A 21,851-nucleotide genomic window follows, 5' to 3' on the forward strand; every position below is an offset into this window, starting at 1 on the left:
TGTCCACACATAGAAAATACATCCGTACACAAGCAGGCTGTATACAGCCTTCCTTTTAAATCTCAAGAGATCATTTGTGTGTTTCTTCCCCCCTGCAGCTATCTTCCACTGAAGTGTCAGGCTGTTTCTTCCTGCAGAGTGCAGACATCTCTGCCTGTATGTAATTCCTCAGTATGTGAAAGCCCAGCCAGCTCAGAGAAGGATTTATTCAGCTTGTAAAAGAGAAGAGAGAAGCTGCTCTAATCTAAATAATACACAGGCAGTGTGCATAGAGAACCCTGGATGGGGGAGATGCATCACAGAACCACAACACTGAAGAACTTGGCAGCCTTCCAGACACAGGCCTGACAAGTCTGACAAGAGAGAGATACATTGATTTATTACAGAGACTGTGATAGCAGAAAGTGCTGCAGTAAGCCAGAACACATTAGAATAGCTTTTGGAACTTGTATGATGATAAAAAACAGGATGCAATTTTTGTTACGGAGTCTCTTTAAGTTTGCCTGCGGTAAAATGTTTCCTGAATACTACATGCCTCATCAACATGGTGACAACTTTAGAAACGTTATTAAAGACAGGAGATAAGCTTAGTGAATTGAGGCCAATGTTTTCAGCGGCCAATGAAGACGTCTAAATGAACGGAAGCATTTCCTAAATGACGGTGACAACAGTTGTGTCGTGTAAAAGTTGCGGTGGATTCCATTGTCTCAGACGCTGAGTGTTGTGTCCATTGTCAGTGGTTCTGTCTCCTGCTATGGGTAAAAACTCGACTCAACGATGGAACAACGCAAACCGATGCCAAACTCTTTTCCACATGGTAGCTATCTGAACTGGCCCTAAGACTAACAGGGAAACCAGTCACTAAGGCCATGCATTAGAAATTTTGCTGTGCATTGTCATTGCACCACAATTTTGCCGGTACTAATGTTGGGAGAGCACCATCCGTCAACCCGTTAGTGCCACAGGGGTTACTGGGTTAATGCACGCATTGCTATGGTAACAGAACAGCAGTAAAAGACAACAGCCAATGAAGAAGTTGAAAAAAAAAAGAAGAGAACAGTAATAAAACACAAACACACAAAAATCATTTTTCCAGGTATGCTGTACACAGAGGTACCGTAGAGGCTGGATGTAGGAGCCCTGTGCTATAGATGAATTATGGTTTTCAGAGAAGAAAATGGCAAAATCATTCAACATATTGAATGGCCACCTTTTACCTTCTCTGCTACCCCTGTGTGTGCGCACACAAGCACGCATGCACACACACACACTCTCTCGTGTGTATCCCTACATTGTCTATAGCCACAGTGCAACTCTTTGTATTGAACCAGGTAAAAGCCAAACAGCCAGGTAGCTGACATGTTTCGGACACACAGGTCCTTAATCATATGTGCGGAACCATTGTTTCCTTTGCTTTTCTGGGTCAAGTCACCTAGTTCCAGCACTGCTATAGTAACCAAGGTGGAGGGGAGTTTGCACTTCTTTCTACTGTATCCCTACAAAGATACAGCTATCAGAAACAGATGAAATGTGTCCTAGGCAAGATAGCAGTTTTTACCTACCGCTGATGATCACTTGGCTTTTTTTGTAAGATTTGGTGGAAACTAGCATCCCCCAGGCCCCTGGACTCTCTCCATGCTGGTAGTACTGCTCTCCTCAGCATCCACTGTTGCCACATATGGAGGGCAGTGATAAGCTGCTATAGAAAGTACTGAGGTGTGACAAAGCCTTAATGGGTTTGTGGTTGTTACTATTTTGGATGTGGTTTGTTATGTCTTCCATCTCTACCTGTCTCAGTGTGGAATACCAATTCCTTTACATCCCTGCAGCGTGGGTCTGCATGCTTCCTAGCTCTTAAAGGGAGCCTGAAGCGAACTTACAAAAATAAAAATCAGATACTCACCTAAAGAGAAGGAAGGCTCTGGGTCCTATAGAGCCTTCCTGTCCTGGTTTCCGTGTTCCACTGCTGGTCGGAGACTGCTCCCTTCTGCTGCGAGAGGCTTTGGGAGGTTGAGTGCTCCCAAAGAGGGGCGGCTCTTTACTGTGCACGCACGAGCACGCTCACTCGCACACTAACTGTACTGTGCATGCACGAACACGCTCTCATGCACACTAACTGTACTGTGCATGCAAGAGCTTGCTTAGTCGCACACTAACTGTACTGTGCATGCAAGAGCTCGCTCACTCGCACACTAACTGTACTGTGCATGCAAGAGCACGCTCTCATGCACACTAACTACTGTGCATGCACGAGCACACTCTCTCGCACACTAACTGTACTGTGCATGCAAGAGTTCTCTCTCTCGCACACTAACTGTACTGTGCATGCAAGAGCTCACTCTCTGGCACACTAACTGTACTGTGCACGCACAAGCACGGTCTCTCGCACACTAACAGTACTTTGCATGCAAGAGCTCGCTCTCTCGCACACTAACTGTACTGTGCATGCAAGAGCTCGCTCTCTCGCACACTAACTGTGCTGTGCATGCAAGAGTACGCTCTCTCGCACACTAACTGTGCTGTGCATGCAAGAGCACGCTCTCTCGCACACTAACTGTGCTGTGCATGCAAGAGCACGCTCTCTCGCACACGTAATGTGCATGCAAGAGCACGCTCTCTCGCACATTAACTGTGCTGTGCATGCAAGAGCACAGTCTCTCGCACACTAACTGTACTGTGCATGCAAGAGCACGCTCTCTTGCACACGTACTGTACTGTGCATGCAAGAGCACGCTCTCTCGCACACTAACTGTACTGTGCATGCAAGAGCACGCTCTCTCGCACACTAACTGTACTGTGCCCGCAAGAGCTCGTTCTCTCGCACACTAACTGTACTGTGCATGCAGAGAACTCGCTCACTCGCACACTAACTGTACTGTGCATGCACGAACACGCTCTCTCGCACACTAACTGTACTGTGCATGCAAGAGCTCGCTTAGTCGCACACTAACTGTACTGTGCATGCAAGAGCTCGCTCACTCGCACACTAACTGTACTGTGCATGCAAGAGCACGCTCTCATGCACACTAACTACTGTGCATGCACGAGCACACTCTCTCGCACACTAACTGTACTGTGCATGCAAGAGCTCTCTCTCTCGCACACTAACTGTACTGTGCATGCAAGAGCTCACTCTCTGGCACACTAACTGTACTGTGCACGCACGAGCACGGTCTCTCGCACACTAACTGTACTGTGCATGCAAGAGCTCGCTTAGTCGCACACTAACTGTACTGTGCATGCAAGAGCTCGCTCACTCGCACACTAACTGTACTGTGCATGCACGAACACGCTCTCATGCACACTAACTACTGTGCATGCACGAGCACACTCTCTCGCACACTAACTGTACTGTGCATGCAAGAGCTCGCTCTCTCACACACTAACTGTACTGTGCATGCAAGAGCACGCTCTCCCGCACACTAACTGTGCTGTGCATGCAAGAGCACGCTCTCTCGCACACTAACTTTGCTGTGCATGCAAGAGCACGCTCTCTCCCACACGTAATGTGCATGCAAGAGCACGCTCTCTCGCAAATTAACTGTGCTGTGCATGCAAGAGCACAGTCTCTCGCACACTAACTGTACTGTGCATGCAAGAGCACGCTCTCTTGCACACGTACTGTACTGTGCATGCAAGAGCACGCTCTCTCGCACACTAACTGTACTGTGCACGCAAGAGCTCGTTCTCTCACACACTAACTATACTGTGCATGCAAGAGCACGCTCTCTCGCACACTAACTATACTGCGCACGCAAGAGCACGCTCTCTCGCATACTAACTGTACTGTGCATGCAAGAGCTCGTTCTCTCGCACACTAACTGTACTGTGCACGCTAGAGCACACTCTCTCGCACACTAACTGTACTGTGCATGCAAGAGCACGCTTTCTCGCACACTAACTACTGTGCATGCAAGAGCACACTCTCTCGCACACTAACTGTACTGTGCATGCAAGAGCACACTCTCTCGCACACTAACTCTACTGTGCATGCAAGAGCACGCTCTCTCGCACACTAACTGTACTGTGCATGCAAGAACTCGCTCACTCGCACACTAACTGTACTGTGCATGCACGAACACGCTCTCTCGCACACTAACTGTACTGTGCACGCAAGAGCTCGTTCTCTCGCACACTAACTGTACTGTGCACGCTAGAGCACACTCTCTCGCACACTAACTGTACTGTGCATGCAAGAGCACACTCTCTCGCACACTAACTGTACTGTGCATGCAAGAGCACGCTCTCTCGCACACTAACTGTACTGTGCATGCAAGAGCACGCTCTCCCGCACACTAACTGTACTTTGCATGCAAGAGCTCGCTCTCTCGCACACTAACTGTACTGTGCATGCAAGAGCTCACTCTCTCGCACACTAACTGTACTGTGCACGCACGAGCACGGTCTCTCGCACACTAACTGTACTTTGCATGCAAGAGCTCGCTCTCTCGCACACTAACTGTACTGTGCATGCAAGAGCTCGCTCTCTCGCACACTAACTGTACTGTGCATGCAAGAGCACGCTCTCCCGCACACTAACTGTGCTGTGCATGCAAGAGCACGCTCTCTCGCACACTAACTTTGCTGTGCATGCAAGAGCACGCTCTCTCGCACACGTAATGTGCATGCAAGAGCAGCTCTCTCGCAAATTAACTGTGCTGTGCATGCAAGAGCACAGTCTCTCGCACACTAACTGTACTGTGCATGCAAGAGCACGCTCTCTTGCACACGTACTGTACTGTGCATGCAAGAGCACGCTCTCTCGCACACTAACTGTACTGTGCACGCAAGAGCTCGTTCTCTCACACACTAACTGTACTGTGCATGCAAGAGCACGCTTTCTCGCACACTAACTATACTGTGCATGCAAGAGCACACTCTCTCGCACACTAACTATACTGTGCATGCAAGAGCACGCTCTCTCGCATACTAACTGTACTGTGCATGCAAGAGCTCGTTCTCTCGCACACTAACTGTACTGTGCATGCTAGAGCACACTCTCTCGCACACTAACTGTACTGTGCATGCAAGAGCACGCTTTCTTGCACACTAACTACTGTGCATGCAAGAGCACACTCTCTCGCACACTAACTGTACTGTGCATGCAAGAGCACACTCTCTCGCACACTAACTGTACTGTGCATGCAAGAGCACGCTCTCTTGCACACTAACTGTACTGTGCATGCAAGAACTCGCTCACTCGCACACTAACTGTACTGTGCATGCAAGAGCTCGTTCTCTCGCACACTAACTGTACTGTGCATGCACGAACACGCTCTCTCGCACACTAACTGTACTGTGCACGCAAGAGCTCGTTCTCTCGCACACTAACTGTACTGTGCACGCTAGAGCACACTCTCTCGCACACTAACTGTACTGTGCATGCAAGAGCACACTCTCTCGCACACTAACTGTACTGTGCATGCAAGAGCACGCTCTCTCACACACTAACTGTACTGTGCATGCAAGAGCACGTTCTCTCGCACATCTTATTTATTTATTTAGTAGTTTTGCTTCAGACACTTTAAAGAGACACTTTAGTGACATATAGTGGAATGCAGTAAATTATTCAGGATATCCACCCATTCAATTATTCAGGATTACATTAAGTTTCCGCATCAGAAAACCTCTCTTCTCCCTGATTTATATGCTGACATTTGTCACGGGTGGTGGCATTTTTTTCTGCTGGCAGATGCACCACTGTGGAATGTTTGTTTCTGAGGATTCCGAAGCCAGTGGAAATAATGCCTGGTCTCCCAGAATGCTTTGGGGAAGAGAATTCCACATAGCTAATCAGCCTAGGCAAAACATCACTTGGAGGGCAGGGCTGCTTACCAATATACAGCAATATAGGAAGTGTTTCTGATGCTATAACCAGGAAATGTACCGAAAAAGTGGATATCCTGAATACTTTTTTACATTGTACTATATTGTCACCACAGGTCCTCTAAAGAGAACATAAAGCGAGAGGTATATGGAGGCAGTCATATATATTTCCTTCTAGACAATGCATATTGCCTAGCAGTCTTGCTGATCCTCTGCCTCGAATACTTTCAGCCATAAACCCTGAACAAGCATGCAGCTGATCAGATGTTTCTGACATTATTGTCAGATCTGACAAGATTATCTGCATGCTTGTTTCTGGTGTGATTCAGACACTACTGCAGCCAAATACATCAGCAGAGCTGCCAGACAACTGATATTGCTTTAAAGGTAATCGGAAGTGAAAATAAACTTATGATACAATGAATTGTATGTGTAGTACAGCGAAGAAATAGAACATTAGTAGCACAGTTATGAGTCTCATATTATTTCCAGTACAGAAAGAGTTAAGAAACTTCTCCTGTTTATGCAAAAGAGCTTCTCTGAGCTCTCTGACTAATTTAGGCCTCTTTTCCACGGACCACTGACAGGCAGTGAAATGCCTCTCAAACTCTCTCAACTGCTCACTGCTGCCTGGTAACTGCTTGTTGCTTCACGATAACTGCTTACTTCTGCCTGGTAACTGCTTGCCGAGCACACAGCTCAGCAGTTCGTGGAAAGGAGGCCTTAGTCAGAGAGCAATGCTGTTTTCTGAAGCACTTGGTTTGACACCAGAAACCAGCATCAGCGATGCTGCGCGTTGCGCCCGACGCACCGCGTCAGCCTGTCAAAAACAGGTCTCAGGGTACACCGCACTATTGCACAGTCTTCCCTGTCTTGCCACCGGCCAAGCAGGAAGTGCGCACTTGCTGTCACTTCCTGCTTCGGGTATACGGGAGTGTTAATTATTATTATTATTATTATTATTACTACTACTACTATTTATTGTATTTATAAAGCGCCAACATATTACGCAGCGCTGGACATTAATTTAGGTTACAGACAATATTTAGGGGTGACATACAGGGAGAGGTAGGGACACGAGAGGTAGGGGACCAGAGTTCAGCTGTGGGTTTAGAGCAATTGTGAGGGGTGGTAGGCCAGAGTGAAAAGGTGAGTTTGGAGGGCCTTCTTGAAGGTGTTAAAGGAGGGGGCTGCCCTAATGGGTAGAGGTAGGGAGTTCCATAGTGTTGGAGCGGCTCTTGAGAAGCCTTGGAGGCCTGCTTGGGACTGGGTGATGCGGGGGACAGTCAGGCAAAGTTCATTGGAGGAGCGGAGTGAGCGGCTTGGTGTGTATCTCTGAGTAAAATCAGAAATGTAGGTTGGACAGGTTTTGTGGATGGATTTGTAGGTCAGACAGAATATCTTGAATCTGATTCTCGACTGGATAGGAAGCCAGTGGAGAGATTCACAGAGGGGAGCCGCCCTGGTGGAGCGATGGGAGGAGTGGATAATTCTGGCTGCCGCATTCATCATGGACTGCAGTGGGGCTATTCGGGTCATAGGGAGACCAGACTGAAGGGCATTGCAGTAGTCGAGGCGGGAAATTATGAGTGCATGGATGAGGAGTTTGGTGGTGGCAGAGGTCAGGAAAGGGCGAATCTTACAGATGTTACGAAGGTGGAAGTTGCAGGACTTTGTGAGGTTTTGGATGTTGGGAGTGAAGGAGAGTGCGAGGTTTTGGATGTGGGGAGTGAAGGAGAGTGCGGAGTCCAGGGTGACACCCAGACAGCGGGCTTGAGAAGTAGGGCGAATGGTAGTGTGGTTAACAGTGACCTGCACATCTGGGAGGTTCATGGGTGGCCGGGGTGGGAAGATCATAAATTCCGTTTTGTCTAGATTTAGTTTCAGGAACCTAGCGGACATCCAGGAGGAGATGGCAGATAGGCAGGAGGAGACCTTGTCCATGGTAGTGGTGGATATGTCAGGGGTGTGGAGACAGATTTGGGTGTCATCTGCATACAGATGATAGTTAAAACACACTTCCACACATGCATGCCGCGACATTGTGTCGGTTAATTTTTACAAATGCACGTGTCGCCATAGACTAACATGACTTCCGGGCCAAAGCAGATCCCCGCAACTCAACTCAGCGCTGCACCGTTAACGTAGTTCTTGACCTGCGTTGTGGATACTGTGAAACTGTCCCAATATGAAAGTCTCCATAGGCTTTCATTGCACGGCAGTCGGGTGCAGTAACAATACCACCTTGGTGTGAAAGAGCTGTAATAAAAACAGTGAAAGACAACTTCAAATAAGATTTTAAGTTCAAAGGGTCATTAGCTCTGCTTTATTTCACAGTTTAAAATGCAGAGTGTAGTTTGTAAACTGCAAATATTAGAGAATGATGCAATGTTATTAAAAAAAAAGCTATATAGCTCAAAATAAAAATAGGATACTCTTTTCTTTGCTACTGATGTTCTATTAATTATCCGTACTACACATACAATTTATTGTATCATACGCTTTCTTTTGTTTTGCTTTTTTGCTTCAGTGTCACTTTAAAAAGAAAGAAATATGGAAGCCTCAATTTAGGTTCCCTCTAATGCTTCATACACACTTGAGATAAAAGTCTTTGGAAAAGGCAAGATCACAGACCAATTTTATCCCATTCCATGTAGTATGAGAGCCATACTCTACACAGTCTATTCTATGGAGCTGAACTCCCCATCAGATAAAATCTTGGCAAGATGCTGCACACAAAGATGCTGTACAGACACAAAAGATCATTATCTGCAAAAGATCTGTTCCTGCAAAAGATCCATTCCTGCAAAATGCATTCATAGTCTATGAGATCTGCAGATCATCATACACACCTTTTTTAACAGACTTCATCTGCATATCTGGCAATCATCTGCAGATCTGAAAATCCATCCTGGTGGATCTGATCTGCAGATGATCTGCAGATAATTGTCTGTTAAACCAAGTGTGTATAAGGATCTGCAGATATCATAGACTATGAATGCATTTTGCAGGAATGGATCTTTTGCAGGAACAGATCTTTTGCAGATAATGATCTTTTGAGTGTGTACGGGCATCTTTGTGTGCAGCATCTTGCAAAGATTTTATCTGATGGGGAGTGCAGCTCCATAGAAAAGACTGTGTAGAGTATGGCTCTCATACTACATGGAAGGGGGTAAAATTGTTCTGTGATCTTGCCTTTTCCAAAGACTTTTATCTCAAGTGTGTATGAACCATAAGGCTAGGTCCACACTAGACACAGTTGCAGGACGGACACTGCAGTCCGGATCAGGGGAAGATTAGGGGAAGTACCACCGTATTGCAAACTGATGAAAGTGCATCAGTTTTGCATCAGTGTCAGTTCAGTTTTTCCCTGACAGAAAACGTCTCCATCATTAGGAAGGAGTGGGAGGATTTTTTTGGCCAATCATAAAGCTCAGGCTATCCGTTTTCACATCAGTTTTTTGCCTGTGGAGCTGGAGATGCGTTTTCTCATTGCTTTTCACTACCCCTGTGTGTATCCGTGGTCCTGATCCATTGCGTGAAAATGCAGCAGATCCGGACCTTCCGTTCAGGTTTTGAAAACGGGTCCCCACAAACGCAGACGGATCCGTTTTTTACTAGGGTGAGGCTGGCGGCTATTTTGAACATTAGTATCCGGGACTCCGTTTTTCATCAGGTTTGAAAAACGCAGCCACGGATACGTTTCCGGACCTAGTGTGGACCACTGACTCCTCTGCTTTCTAGGAACTAGGTGTCTTCCTTTGCCAGATAGCCAGGATACTGTAGAGAGCAGTGTTTATATTTGGCAGGGTATTGTGCACCAGTGAGTGCAGGAGAATTATGTGTGGTCATTATGCAAGGAGCCATCAGTTTCTATTTTCCCTCTTTCTCTCTCTCTGCAGACTGTTGTGCAGCAGACTGGGGTTAACCTCTGCGCTTGCAGATTTCATGTCTGCTGCCTGTTGGCCTCAGAGAGTGCAGATTGTGCTGCGTGTGCAGCCAGCCCGGAAGCCTGCTCTGCTTTCCAGAAACCTTGCAAGTCTCTCCTGCCTTGCGCCTTTACCCTTGGCTTGCCCTGATTATACAGACCATTGATTTTACAATGCATCCTTCCATTGATCAGCACGACTAGCTCCGCCCACGGGAAACAGCCAGCCACACAATTCTCACAGCTGAGTCAGCGCAGGTTCACGCCGCAGCACATCGATTGTAAGCTCTTGGGTGAGCTGATTTTCATGGTGGCAGCTGGAGGAAGATGATGAGGCGAGAATTTTGTACGCTTATATATAGTTACTGTCGCTGTGTAAATTCAGTGCTGCGCAGGGTTGCCACCTTGTCCCTTTAAATACCGGCACATGTGAATTATACATGCCTTGGGGCTAGTTAGATGCAGTTTAGTCACTGACTATGTGTGAGTAGCCCTAGAACCTGTGTAAGTTAGATGTTTCGGTATTTAAAGGAATAGGTGGCAACCCTGCATGGCAACAAGGCTCCATAGTCATGTGCTGCAGTATGTGGGACACTGGACAACAATTGATATGAGGCAGGTATTAGTGATTTACTGCATCTGATAGTGTATGCCTGCTTTGATACGAAAAAAGCGGTTGCTAATGGTTCCTGCTTTTAACTTACTCTTCACAATTGCTACTTAACCCTCCTGGCGGTTAAATTTTTCTGCCACATAGGCAGAAATCCATTTTTTTTTAATTTTGTTTGTTTGTTTCATGTTAAGCTACCAGAGTGGTAGCTACATGAAACACCACTAGAGGGCGCATGTGTCCCTCTAGTGCGATCGTCGCCGGCATCAATAGCAAACAGGGGAACGCGTATATAACGCGTTCCCCTGTTTGGCTTATCCTGTCGCCATGGCGACGATCGGAATGGCGTCAGCCGACGTCCTGACGTCAGACGCCTCCGATCCTGCCCATAGCGCTGCCTGGAACTCATTGGTCCGGGCAACGCAGGGCTCTGGCGGGGGCCCTCTTCAGCCGCTGCGTGCGGGCGATCGCCGCAGAGCGGCGGCGATCAAGCTGTGCACGCGGCTAGCAAAGTGCTAGCTGCGCGCACAGCACTTTGAATGAGGCAAATCGCCCCACCAGGGGCAGAGATATCCTCCTGCGCGGCATAGGAAGGTTAAAGGGAACCTGAAATGAGAGTTATGGAGGCTGCCATATTTATTTCCTTTTAAGCAATGCCAGTTGCCTGTCAGCTCTGCTGATCCTCTGTCTCTAAAACTTTCATCCATAGCCCCTGAACAAGCATGCAGCAGATCAGATGTTTCTAACATTATTGTCAGATCTGACAAGATTAGCTGCATGCTTGTTTCTGGTGTTAATCAGACACTACTGATGCCAAATAGACCAGCAGGGCTGCCAGGCAACTGGCCTTGTTTACAAGGAAATAAATACGGCAGCCTCCATATACTTCTTGCTTCAGGTTCCCTTTAAAGGGAAGGTTCAAGCAAAATAAAAAAATGAGTTTCACTTACCTGGAGCTTCTACCAGCCCCATGCAGCCATCCTGTGCCCTCGTAGTCACTCACTGCTGCTCCAGTCCCCCGCTGGCAGCTTGCCGACCTGGTCGGTGGGACGCATTGCGTACATTTTCACGCATTCCCGCTAGTCCAGGAACATTAACACATACATTTTTACGCATTACTGGTTCAATGCGTAAAAATTTACGCATTGAACCAGTAACGCGTAAAAATGTATGTGTTAATGTTCCTGCACTAGCGGGAATGCGTAAAAATGTACGCAATGCGTCCCACCGACCAGGTCGGCAAGCTGCCAGCGGGGGACTGGAGCAGCAGTGAGTGACTACGAGGGCACAGGATGGCTGCATGGGGCTGGTAGAAGCTCCAGGTAAGTGAAACTCATTTTTTTATTTTGCTTGAACCTTCCCTTTAAAGGGAACCTGAAGCAAGAAGTATATGGAGGCTGCCGTATTTATTTCCTTGTAAACAAGGCCAGTTGCCTGGCAGCCCTGCTGGTCATTGCTTGGACATTCCCTTTAACTCTTTCCAAACCAGTTAGTGTTTTTGCCCACCTCCCAAAGCACTTATTCTTTTCCCCGCTGTGCTGGGGTGGAGGGGGGATGTGGGTCATCACTGGGTGCTGGTAGGGTCTTTACCTCCTTGCACTAGAGTGAGAAGGCAACCCAGCCATCCACTCTCCATTGCACGCATACCAGCGTAATTACATTATTGTGCAGCGTAGTGCCAAAGGTGATCAAAGTGTCGGACGGAACGTGTCGTGTTGTTACAACTCAGCCAATCTCGATCTTTTTTTGGGGTGAGCGCGGAACAACAGAGGGACCTTAAAGACTACAGTGGGCTGGAAGAAGTCTCAGGTAAGTAAACATTTTTTTACCCCATTTCACGCCGGGACCCTCTGAAAGCTCGAAGCCTGGCTCCTGTAAGGTAACATGCAGAGTTGCACTGTTCAGGTCGGCTCACATCCGCGCAGCGTGGACCCGAAAAGCCTCTGGAGAACTACCAAGGTAATTATCTAACTTTTCCTTTCATGAAATTTAACAAGCCCTTGACAATGAAATTCAGGGGGCGCTGGAACCGGATCAGTGAATAATGGCGCACAGCGCCTATGCATAAAAATGGCGCCGCATTAAAAAGATACGCTTATCGCTATTTATCGTTAGTACTGCATAATGGCGCACAGGGAAAAAAGAAGAAAAACGGCACATAGTAACGTTATTTATCAATTGCGCCGTTCATATGCCAAACAGCAGACGTTATTGCGCACAGTAATGTTATTTATCAATAGCTAACCTACATAAGCCAAACTACAGAAGTTATTTAAAGGGACTCCGAGCAGTGCCTGTGGGTATGCCTTTAAGCATCTCCACAACTAATTAATTACATCCTCACACCTACCAGCATGATGTTTGTACTTATATCCCCCTGGGATCCTTATATTTCATTGCATTGTGCTGAATGGAGCTGCCGACACTGGGGAATGGAGCTGCCAACACTGGAGCTGCCGAGTCCTGTGTAATACAATGCTGGACTCCAAAAAGTGCAGAAACTATGGAAAGATGCATATCATTTTTAAGCTCTCTTTCTCCTCTTTTCAGTGATATATAAACCGCCACCCTACGCCTTTTAGTTTTCGCTATTTTCGCGAAAATAGCAAAAACTAAAAGGCGTAGCGCGGCGGTTTATATATCATTGGAAAGAGGAGAAAGAGAGCTTCGAAATGATATGCATCTTTCCATAGTTTCTGCACTGCTCGAAGTCCCTTTAACTGCAAAACGGTGAATTATTATTATTATTATTATTATTATTTATTGTATTTATAAAGCGCCAACATATTACGCAGCGCTGCACAATAGATAAATGGGTTAACATACAGGTAGAACATACGGAAACTCACAACAAAACAAGATCATGCAAATGATTTGATAACAATACAGTGTCATAGGTCAAGATAGAGACTGTTCGAGTCTACAAGAAGGGTGGTTGTGAGTAAGATTGCATAATCAAGATGGATACATTAGGGAGGATGGCCCTGCCAGAGGCTTACAATCTAAAGGGTGGGGTGGAGACAATAGGTGCGTCTTTTGAGAGGGGGTCTAACAGAACATATTATGATACTGGTGTAGGGGGGTATGCGAGCGTGAAGAGGTGAGTCTTGAGAGCTTGTTTGAAGGTATTAAAGGTGGGGGCGAGTCTGACGGCTGGTGGGAGAGAGTTCCAGAGAGTAGGGGCAGCCCTGGTGAAGTCCTGCAATCGTGCGTGTGACTGAGTTATGCGTGGTGCGACTAGGCGCAGGTCATTGGAGGATCGGAGGGGGCGGGCTGGTATGTGCCTGTGGACCAGATCAGAGATGTAGGTCGGGCAGGTCTTGTGCACTGATTTGTAGGCCAAGCACAGGATTTTGAAATTGATCCTAAAGCTGATGGGGAGCCAGTGTAGTGCTTTACAGAGCGGAGTTGTAGAGGCACTGCGGTGAGAAGAATGTATCAGTCTGGCTGCCGCATTCATTACCAATTTAAGTGGGTCAGTACGGTTAGAGGGGAGGCCAGATAAAAGAGAATTGCAGTAGTCTAGGCGGGAGATGACAAGGGCATGGATAAGGAGTTTAGTGGTGTCAAGTGACAGGTAGGAGCGGATCTTGGAGATGTTGCGGAGGTGGAAGTTGCAGGATCTGACAATACCTTGGATGTGGGCTGTAAAGGAAAGTTCAGAGTCCAGAGTAACGCCTAGACAGCGGGCTTGGGAGGTAGGGTGGATAGTAGTATTTTCAATAGTGACGTGCAGATCTGGGAGGGGTGCAGCTGTGCGGGGTGGGAATATTAGAAGCTCAGTCTTGTCCAAATTAAGCTTCAGGTACCTGGCAGCCATCCAGGAGGAAATGGATGTGAGGCAGGCAGAGACTTTGTCCATGGTAGAGGAGGAGATATCTGGGGTGTGGAGATATATCTGGGTGTCGTCGGCATACAGGTGATAATTGAAACCCATGGAGGAGATGATTTTACCAATTGAGGCAGTATAGAGTGAGAACAGGAGTGGTCCTAGGACGGAACCTTGAGGAACACCAACTGAGAGGGGTGTAGGAGCGGATGAGGAGCCATTGAAAAATGTTGTGAAGGAGCGGTTGGAGAGGTAGGAGGAGATCCAGGCTAAGGCTAGGTCCTGAATGCCCATTAGCTGCAGGGAGTGGAGGAGGAGGGAGTGGTCGACAGTGTCAAATGCCGAGGAGAGGTCCAGGAGGAGCAGGATGGAGTATTTACCTTCGGCTTTGGCAAGGGCAAGGTCGTTTACCACTTTGGTGAGGGCTGTTTCTGTAGAATGGGCTGTGCGAAAACCAGACTGCAGGGGATCGAGAAGGGAGTTGGAGTTAAGGAAGTTGGTCAGGCGTTGTTGGGCCAGGCGTTCAAGAATTTTTGAGGCAAAAGGGAGGAGAGAGATTGGGCGGTAGTTGGATGGCAGAGCAGGGTCAAGTGAAGATTTCTTTAGCAGGGGAAGCACAGTGGCCTGTTTGAATATGGAGGGGAAGATGCCGGTGGAGAAGGAGAGGTTGAACAGATGGGTGAGGACAGGGGCCAGATCAGAAAAATGTGGGCGCAGAGAATCAGATGGGACCGGATCTAGGGGGCAGGAAGTGGCAGGTGAAGTTGCCAACAGCTGGTTGACTTCCTCCACCGTGACAGGATTGAAGGAGGTAAGGGAGGAGAAAGAGGCAGGAGTCGGATGTGGTGGGGAGGCGGGGGCGATAGAGTGGAGGAGAGAAATATCCCTCCGGATTGTTGTAATTTTGTTGATAAAGTAGTTTGATAGGTCAGTGGCTGAGAGGGTGGAGGTTGGGGGGGGAGGTGTGGGGTTAAGTAAGGCATTGAAGGTGGCAAAAAGACGACGTGGGTTGGAGGCTTGGGTAGCGATCAAGTGAGTGAAGTATATCTGTTTACTATCAGCGAGGGCAGTATGGTACGTCTGCAACTTGGTCTTGTATCCCAGGAAATCATTGTTGTGGCGGGATTTCCTCCATTTGCGTTCTGCAGCTCGTGTCTCATTTTGTAGTGAATGCATTTAATGTAACACTGTCAAGGTTAGGATTAGGCACCACCAGGGGAGATTTAGGGTTAGGCACCACCAGGGAGGTCTTAGGGTTAGGCACCACCAGGGGGTGGTTAGGGTTAGGCACCACCAGGGGGGTCTTAGGGTTAGGAACCACCAGGGGGGTTGTTAGGGTTAGGCACCACCAGGGGGGTTGTTAGGGTTAGGCACCACCAGGGGGGTTTAGGAGTTAGGGATAGGTACAGAGAGGGTTCTGTGTGTTAACGCTAAAGAACGATAAGGCTTTAACGCTAAAGAACGATAAGGCTTTAACGTTAAATAGCGATAATCATTTTCAGATCCGCTGGAACAGCAGGGGAAAGGGGAAGCCTCTGGATTATTTCCTCTATTGAGGCAAGTACTTTTTCCCCCTTTTTCAGAAGGCAGAATTGTGCTTGGCATTTGTTGTGAGTATAAAAGACTCCAGCAGGTGGCACTGCTCTGCTTGTTTTTGCTTTTTTCAGACAGAGGATTGTAGTAGTGTTAGCGCAGTTCAAGCATAGAGAAGCTCCGACTAGGCAGTGTTCACACTTATCATGCAAATTCAACAATCCATTTTCCACACAGCCAATTCTGCATCTTGGTTTTTTTTTTGTTTGTTTTTTTGTGTGTGTGATTTCATAGTTTTGTGAGTTTTTATTTGTTTTTTTTGGGATTGGGATTTTTCCGTGCTTAACGATGAAGTTAATTTACATGAGAATCCAATAAACTTGAAAATCTTGCATGATTTTTCTGCATTTCCATTGTCTTGCACTACATTTTAAGCATGGATTTACAAATGCAGATAAGTAAAACACAGGTAAAATGCAATGCCAAGGATAATCCATTAGATGTGTGCAAAGATCAGTAGGCACTATGGCCAATATTGCAGCGACTAGTGCCACAGAGCTAATAGCTCTACAGGGTCTAATTGAATGTGAAGGAGGTAGATGGCAATGGGGCCAGCAAATGTGTATAGCGTGCTTTGAGAGATGAACAAACATAGTAATTGTGAATTGAAGAATGATCCTCTCGATTCCACCATTTATTAATTCATGCTTCATGGATAGTGAACAAATACATTTACATTATCATCTCTCGAAGGCTGTGGGGTGGTGTCTGGGGGGGAGGGGGGGACAAACGGGCCTGACAAACTCCTGTGCATTCTCGAAGCCCGCAGTGCACAATGTGCGGCAAGCGAGAAATCGCAATTCTACATGACGTTCGAGCATTCCTTTGAGCGGAGCCTTACTCGGTGTGGTACTCTATTTGTGCTCACTGTCACTTCTTGGACAAGTAGCTTTCTTGGCTGTATAATCCCTTTAGCAGATTTTATATGTACAGTATTATCTGTAGAAGCCACTCTAATGTAATCCTGACTTGTGCCCTTTTCATAAGCCTAGCATTATTACCATTCCAACAAATACCCCCCTTACTAGCCTAATACTAACCTAATAAAAAGCGTTCACACAAACTTCAGCCTAACCACTTAATGACAACTGGACGTTTATAAATGTTCAGTGTGGTTGTGGAGAGTGCACCACCAGTTTGTTACTAAATGTGGCACTTGTGGTATCATTTTAACCATGACGAGTTGTAGAATACATTTTGGTGGGTCTTAAAGGGACTCCGAGCTCACCTAAAAAAAGAAAGTTGTACTCACCAGGGGCTTTCTCCAGCCCAGTGCTGGTCGGGAGGTCCCACGCCGGCGTCCTGGCTCCTCTTCTTCTCCCCGCTCCGGAATGGCTGACAGGCCGCAGCCCGGGCGACACTCGGGAGAGTGTCGGGCTGCTCCTTCCGCGTATGACGCGGCTGACGTCACACGCCGGCCGGCGTGAAAGTACTGCGCATGCGCGATTAAAGCACGCATGCGCAGTACTTTCACGCCGGCCGCCGTGATGACGCGAGGCGGCCGGCGTGTGACGTCAGCCGCGTCATACGCGGAAGGAGCAGCCCGACACTCTCCCGAGTGTCGCCCGGGCTGCGGCCTGTCAGCCATTCCGGAGCGGGGAGAAGGAGAGGAGCCAGGACGCCGGCGTGGGACCTCCCGACCAGCACTGGGCTGGAGAAAGCCCCTGGTGAGTAGAACTTTCTTTTTTTGGGTGAGCTCGGAGTCACTTTAAAGCTTGGACACACATTGTATAAATAATAGGTATGAACAAACTCAATCCAACATAAAAAAGTCATTTTCAAAATTATGATCACATTTGGGAAAGTTTTAGCAAAACTAAAAGAGACATATATGTAGTAACATTTTAACCGTGATAAGTAGTAGAATAGAGTTTAGACTATTTTAGGGTAGAGCCTCATGCCTTGTGTATTCTTTTTAGTCATAAACTGAATCAAAGGCAAATACATTTTTGCATATTCTGTAGCAAAATAAAAGACTTGTAAAATGAAAACAAAGTGACAGAATATGAAAGAAACAACATATATTATTACCTTAGGAATTTGGCTTTTTAAATATGTATGCCATGTGGGTATATTACTATTACTTTTGCATATAAGATCTTATAATCATCAATAGTGTACAATGAGAAAGCAAAAAGGAAAAACAGAAAAAAGACACCTTTATTTCCAAATACAATATTGTCACCATACATTGTGGTAGGAACATAATCTAAACGTTGTTATAACCAGGGTGAATAAGCAAATACAATTTGTGGGATTAACTTATAGTTAGCGCTGTTTATTGTAAAGCTATAATGGATGTAAATGGAGAAATAGTGCGTTTTTCATTTTTTGCACCCTTGTTTCCCTTTAAAATGCAATGAAAATAAGGTAATTGCTAAACAAAATTATCACACCCTAAAAGCCTGATTTGTCTTGGAAAAACAATATATAGATCATTTAGGTGTGATTAGTAGTAATAAAGTTATTGGCGAATGAATGAGAGCAGAGCTGATATGTGAAAATGTGTTTGGTCCTGAAGTGGTTAAAGGGTGTTGGAACTGCCAGTTGAAAACTCTTGCAGCTATTGCTTGGTATAAGAGAAGTGTAGTGTAACAAGAGAAGTAAGTGTAACATTCTTTCCGTTTTAGTTTTTTTGCTTTTTTTTTTAACTGATAAATGTATACATTACTTGTGTCCACGTCCAGCATCTGTACACAGAAAGGTGCTGATTGGAAGAAAGCTCTCCTCTCCTTACTGCTCACTTCTCTCTGCCTCCTCCCTCTTAGAGGCGTGTTGCAATGGCAACGGCTGACGTGTCATTCGATAATGGATGAGAGCTACGTGGCTTTTTACTGGCCCCATACTGCTGTCAGTCACAGTGCCGTCACTGTGTACTCCATGGTCACTGCACCGCTCACCCCTATCATTCATGTTGCCACTGATCTGAGGTCTGTGTGTGAGTGGTGTGGAGGCAGGGATGGACATACAAACAAGTCACAGCCAGGGCAGTTCTGGCAGCTTGGGAGGTCCCTGTTGTGGGTGAGGTCCCAAGCGGCTGCTTGATTTTCCTGGGCCAAGCAGTACCCATGACTGTCTGCATGGAATAAGTATGCCTCCCACCATATGTTTATGTTGGTTGCCTTCATCCCAAAAAACATGCTGGTAAGCTAATTGGCTTCTGCACAAAACTTGCCTTAAGCTGGGTACACGCATGCAATAACTGTCACCCAACAGGGACTAGAAAGGCTGCACCATGTTCTGTTACTATGGAGGTGGGTAGACAAGAAGGAGAAAGCCGACACCATCTACGGTATTTCTTCTGCTCTTTTATTGCATTAAAGCATAAATATATTCCAGCAAACAGATGCAACGTTTCAAGGCTGCACGCCTCTTTGTCAAGCTTAGCTGGGAATTACAATGATACAACAAACATGCTAGGTATTTATACTAATCATGGGTGGCAGCAGCCAATAAATTTCAAACATATTTGCACCAATCATAATAGTCCTGAAATCACGGACCTGATGGGGAACTTACATGCTGCTAACCTGATAGGATGCAGAGTCCTAGGACATCCCATCTAGCTTGCCCCTCCTTGCCGATGATCCAGGTCCTCCTTTGTCCGCCTCCCATTGCAGTGACGCCATCCCCTCCGCACACGGCGGACCTGATGGGAAAAGTTTCAGCAAAACTATAAGAGACTGGGATCAAATCATCTGAAGCCGACTTTTGTGGCCTGTGTCAATTTCTAGGAGAAATTAATCAAAACGATTGATCGCTCTAGACAGAAAGTAATTGTTTGAAAGTGGTCAGTCGAGTGTGCTGCAGTAGATTTGTGGAGGATCGCCTGACCTAACGTGTAAATAGTGCTTCCCCCCGGGGCCCATGCAAAGAGCTGACAGCGGAGCACGAGCACTCACCTATCTGCCAGCGGACTCCTCCTGTGTCCTCTCTTCTTTACCGCTGGGGCACCTGTATCCCGTGACCTCGCAGGGGTGCAGCCTGCCAGCGGGGATAGAGAGAGTACATGGTAGGAGCACGCCGACAGACGAGTGTGCTTCCTTGGCAATCCTTGGGAGTGGGCACAGGGGGAGCACTAGATGGGGAAGACCTGGTGGGCCTGACAGTCGGCCCTGCAGTGGTGGTTCTATAGATTTTTTATAGATTTCTAGGTAAAGTCTATTAAAAATCTCTTTGTAGTGTGTGTCAGTAATATGTCCCTCTCTGATTAGATTTCGATCAGAGAGGAATCTATCTGTTGGTCAAATCTGGTGGCCATCAGCAGGCCGTGTGAAACAACTGAAAGGGCCGCAGGTTGCCCAGCCCTGATCTAGAAGGTTGTGGGTTGGAGACATTAGGTAAGGAGACAAAGGGGTATATACTTGTGATCTAATTTTAGGCCAGAAACCCACTATGAGCGCTTTTCTGAGGGTTTTGTGCTTTGAAAGCTCTTGCTAATGTAATGTAATGCTATGGGTGTGATCCCACTAGAGGGATGTGCTTTTATAAAAATCCCCTATAGCCTTGCATTAGCAAGAGCTTTTTCAAATCACTAGCGATTAGAAATTGCTCCTAGTGGGTTGCAGGCCTTACTGTAATTCGATAAAAATCATTGGTTGAGCAGGAAAATTGTACGCTTTTTTTATTATTATTATTATTTGAGCAAGAAATCTCCCATTTTACTTTTTAATTTTTTTTTTCATAAAAGATGATTGGGTTGGCTGATTTTCTGATCAATTTTTATAAATCTTGAAAGGTGTAGGGTAGATTGTCAGTTTCTTCATTTATAGATCCAAGACATTTTTCTGAGTTTCATTTCTTTTTCATATTTGGGCAAAAATTGAACAACCGTGTGTGGTACATTGGTCAGATTTTTTTGCACGTTACAATCAATCAGAAAAATTGATTGTGATTTTTTAATTGAAAAAAATAAAAAAAACCTAAAAAACAATTGTATGGTGTTTGAGTATGGTATGTGTGATTAGAGTTCAGAATGGAATCCTGCGGAGCCCGCGTGTCACAGGTGACGGAGTGGCCTGACTGATGAGGTTCTGTGAGTTGTGACTGACAGAGGTCCCCAGACCTCACCCCTCCACCAGCGAGGACATTCCACAGCCCCTCTGTGACATCAGCCATTATCTGAGCATGCTTAGAGGAGAGAGGGGCCATACCTGCAGAGGGATTCTCACAGTCTGTCTGTCATCACCAGGCCAGGCTCTGGCTCCAGACGTCCTGCGCCCTGATAAAAGCAGACATGGTGCACAGGAGAGAGGGGTGTATGGAACACATGTCTGCCAGGCACTGGAGTCACCGGGACTCTCCGACACCCTTATCTGCATTTACAGCCCCTGAAAGTCAGCTGGCAACTAACATACCACGTCCTGAAATGCATTTCCATCACATTCCTCCCAACACGTCCCCGGCAGCCCTGACCAATTCCTATGGAATCTGCATGGATCAGCCGTCTGCCTGGGTTGTGTGTGTGTGAAATTACAGGTGCTCATATGTTACTTGATGTCCTGTTCAATTCGAATATTTTATTCGATCGCTGGAGAATCAATTGTCAGTGTTGCAGCAGTTGAAGATGCAGGGGTTGCATCTGCACCATGGCCTCTGGACCAGAGGGGCACACTAGGGGTCCTCTATGCAGGTAATGAACATCTCTATATGTGCATTGCATAGTGGTAATCCTTAAAAGACCACTGTTGTGAAAGAAGTAGGCAGTTAAAATGTGACAGAACCGATTTGGGCCAGTCCATCTCCTCATGGGGGATTCTCAGATTTTTTGTTTGTTTGTTTTGAACAGCAGTTGCAAAGTCTAACTGACGAAATAGTGAGCAGGGAGGTTGGCTGGTATCTAACTATTTTGGCAGTTAAACTGCTGTTCAGGAAATGCTGTTGAAAGCAAAGAAAACCCTGAGAATCCCCCATGAGGAGATGTACTGGCCCATAACCTGTTGGTTCTGTCAGATTTTAAAGAAAACCTGTAACTAAAAAAAGTTTCCCTGGGGAGTATTCACCTCGGGTTGGGGAAGCTTTCGGATCCTATCGAGGCTTCCCCCGTCCTCCTGTGTCCCACGGCG

The 21,851-nt window shown here is 46.6% G+C and overlaps 1 protein-coding gene across 39 annotated transcripts in view; it reads left to right on the top strand.

Annotated features, from left to right (window-relative positions):
- The window catches only part of GATA5 (GATA binding protein 5), a 2,064,317-nt gene that overhangs the window by 1,679,288 nt on the left and 363,178 nt on the right, over window positions 1–21,851 (top strand). The window lies entirely within an intron of this gene.

Source organism: Hyperolius riggenbachi, chromosome 12, assembly GCF_040937935.1.
Source record: "Hyperolius riggenbachi isolate aHypRig1 chromosome 12, aHypRig1.pri, whole genome shotgun sequence".
NCBI classification, from domain to species: Eukaryota; Metazoa; Chordata; class Amphibia; order Anura; family Hyperoliidae; genus Hyperolius; species Hyperolius riggenbachi.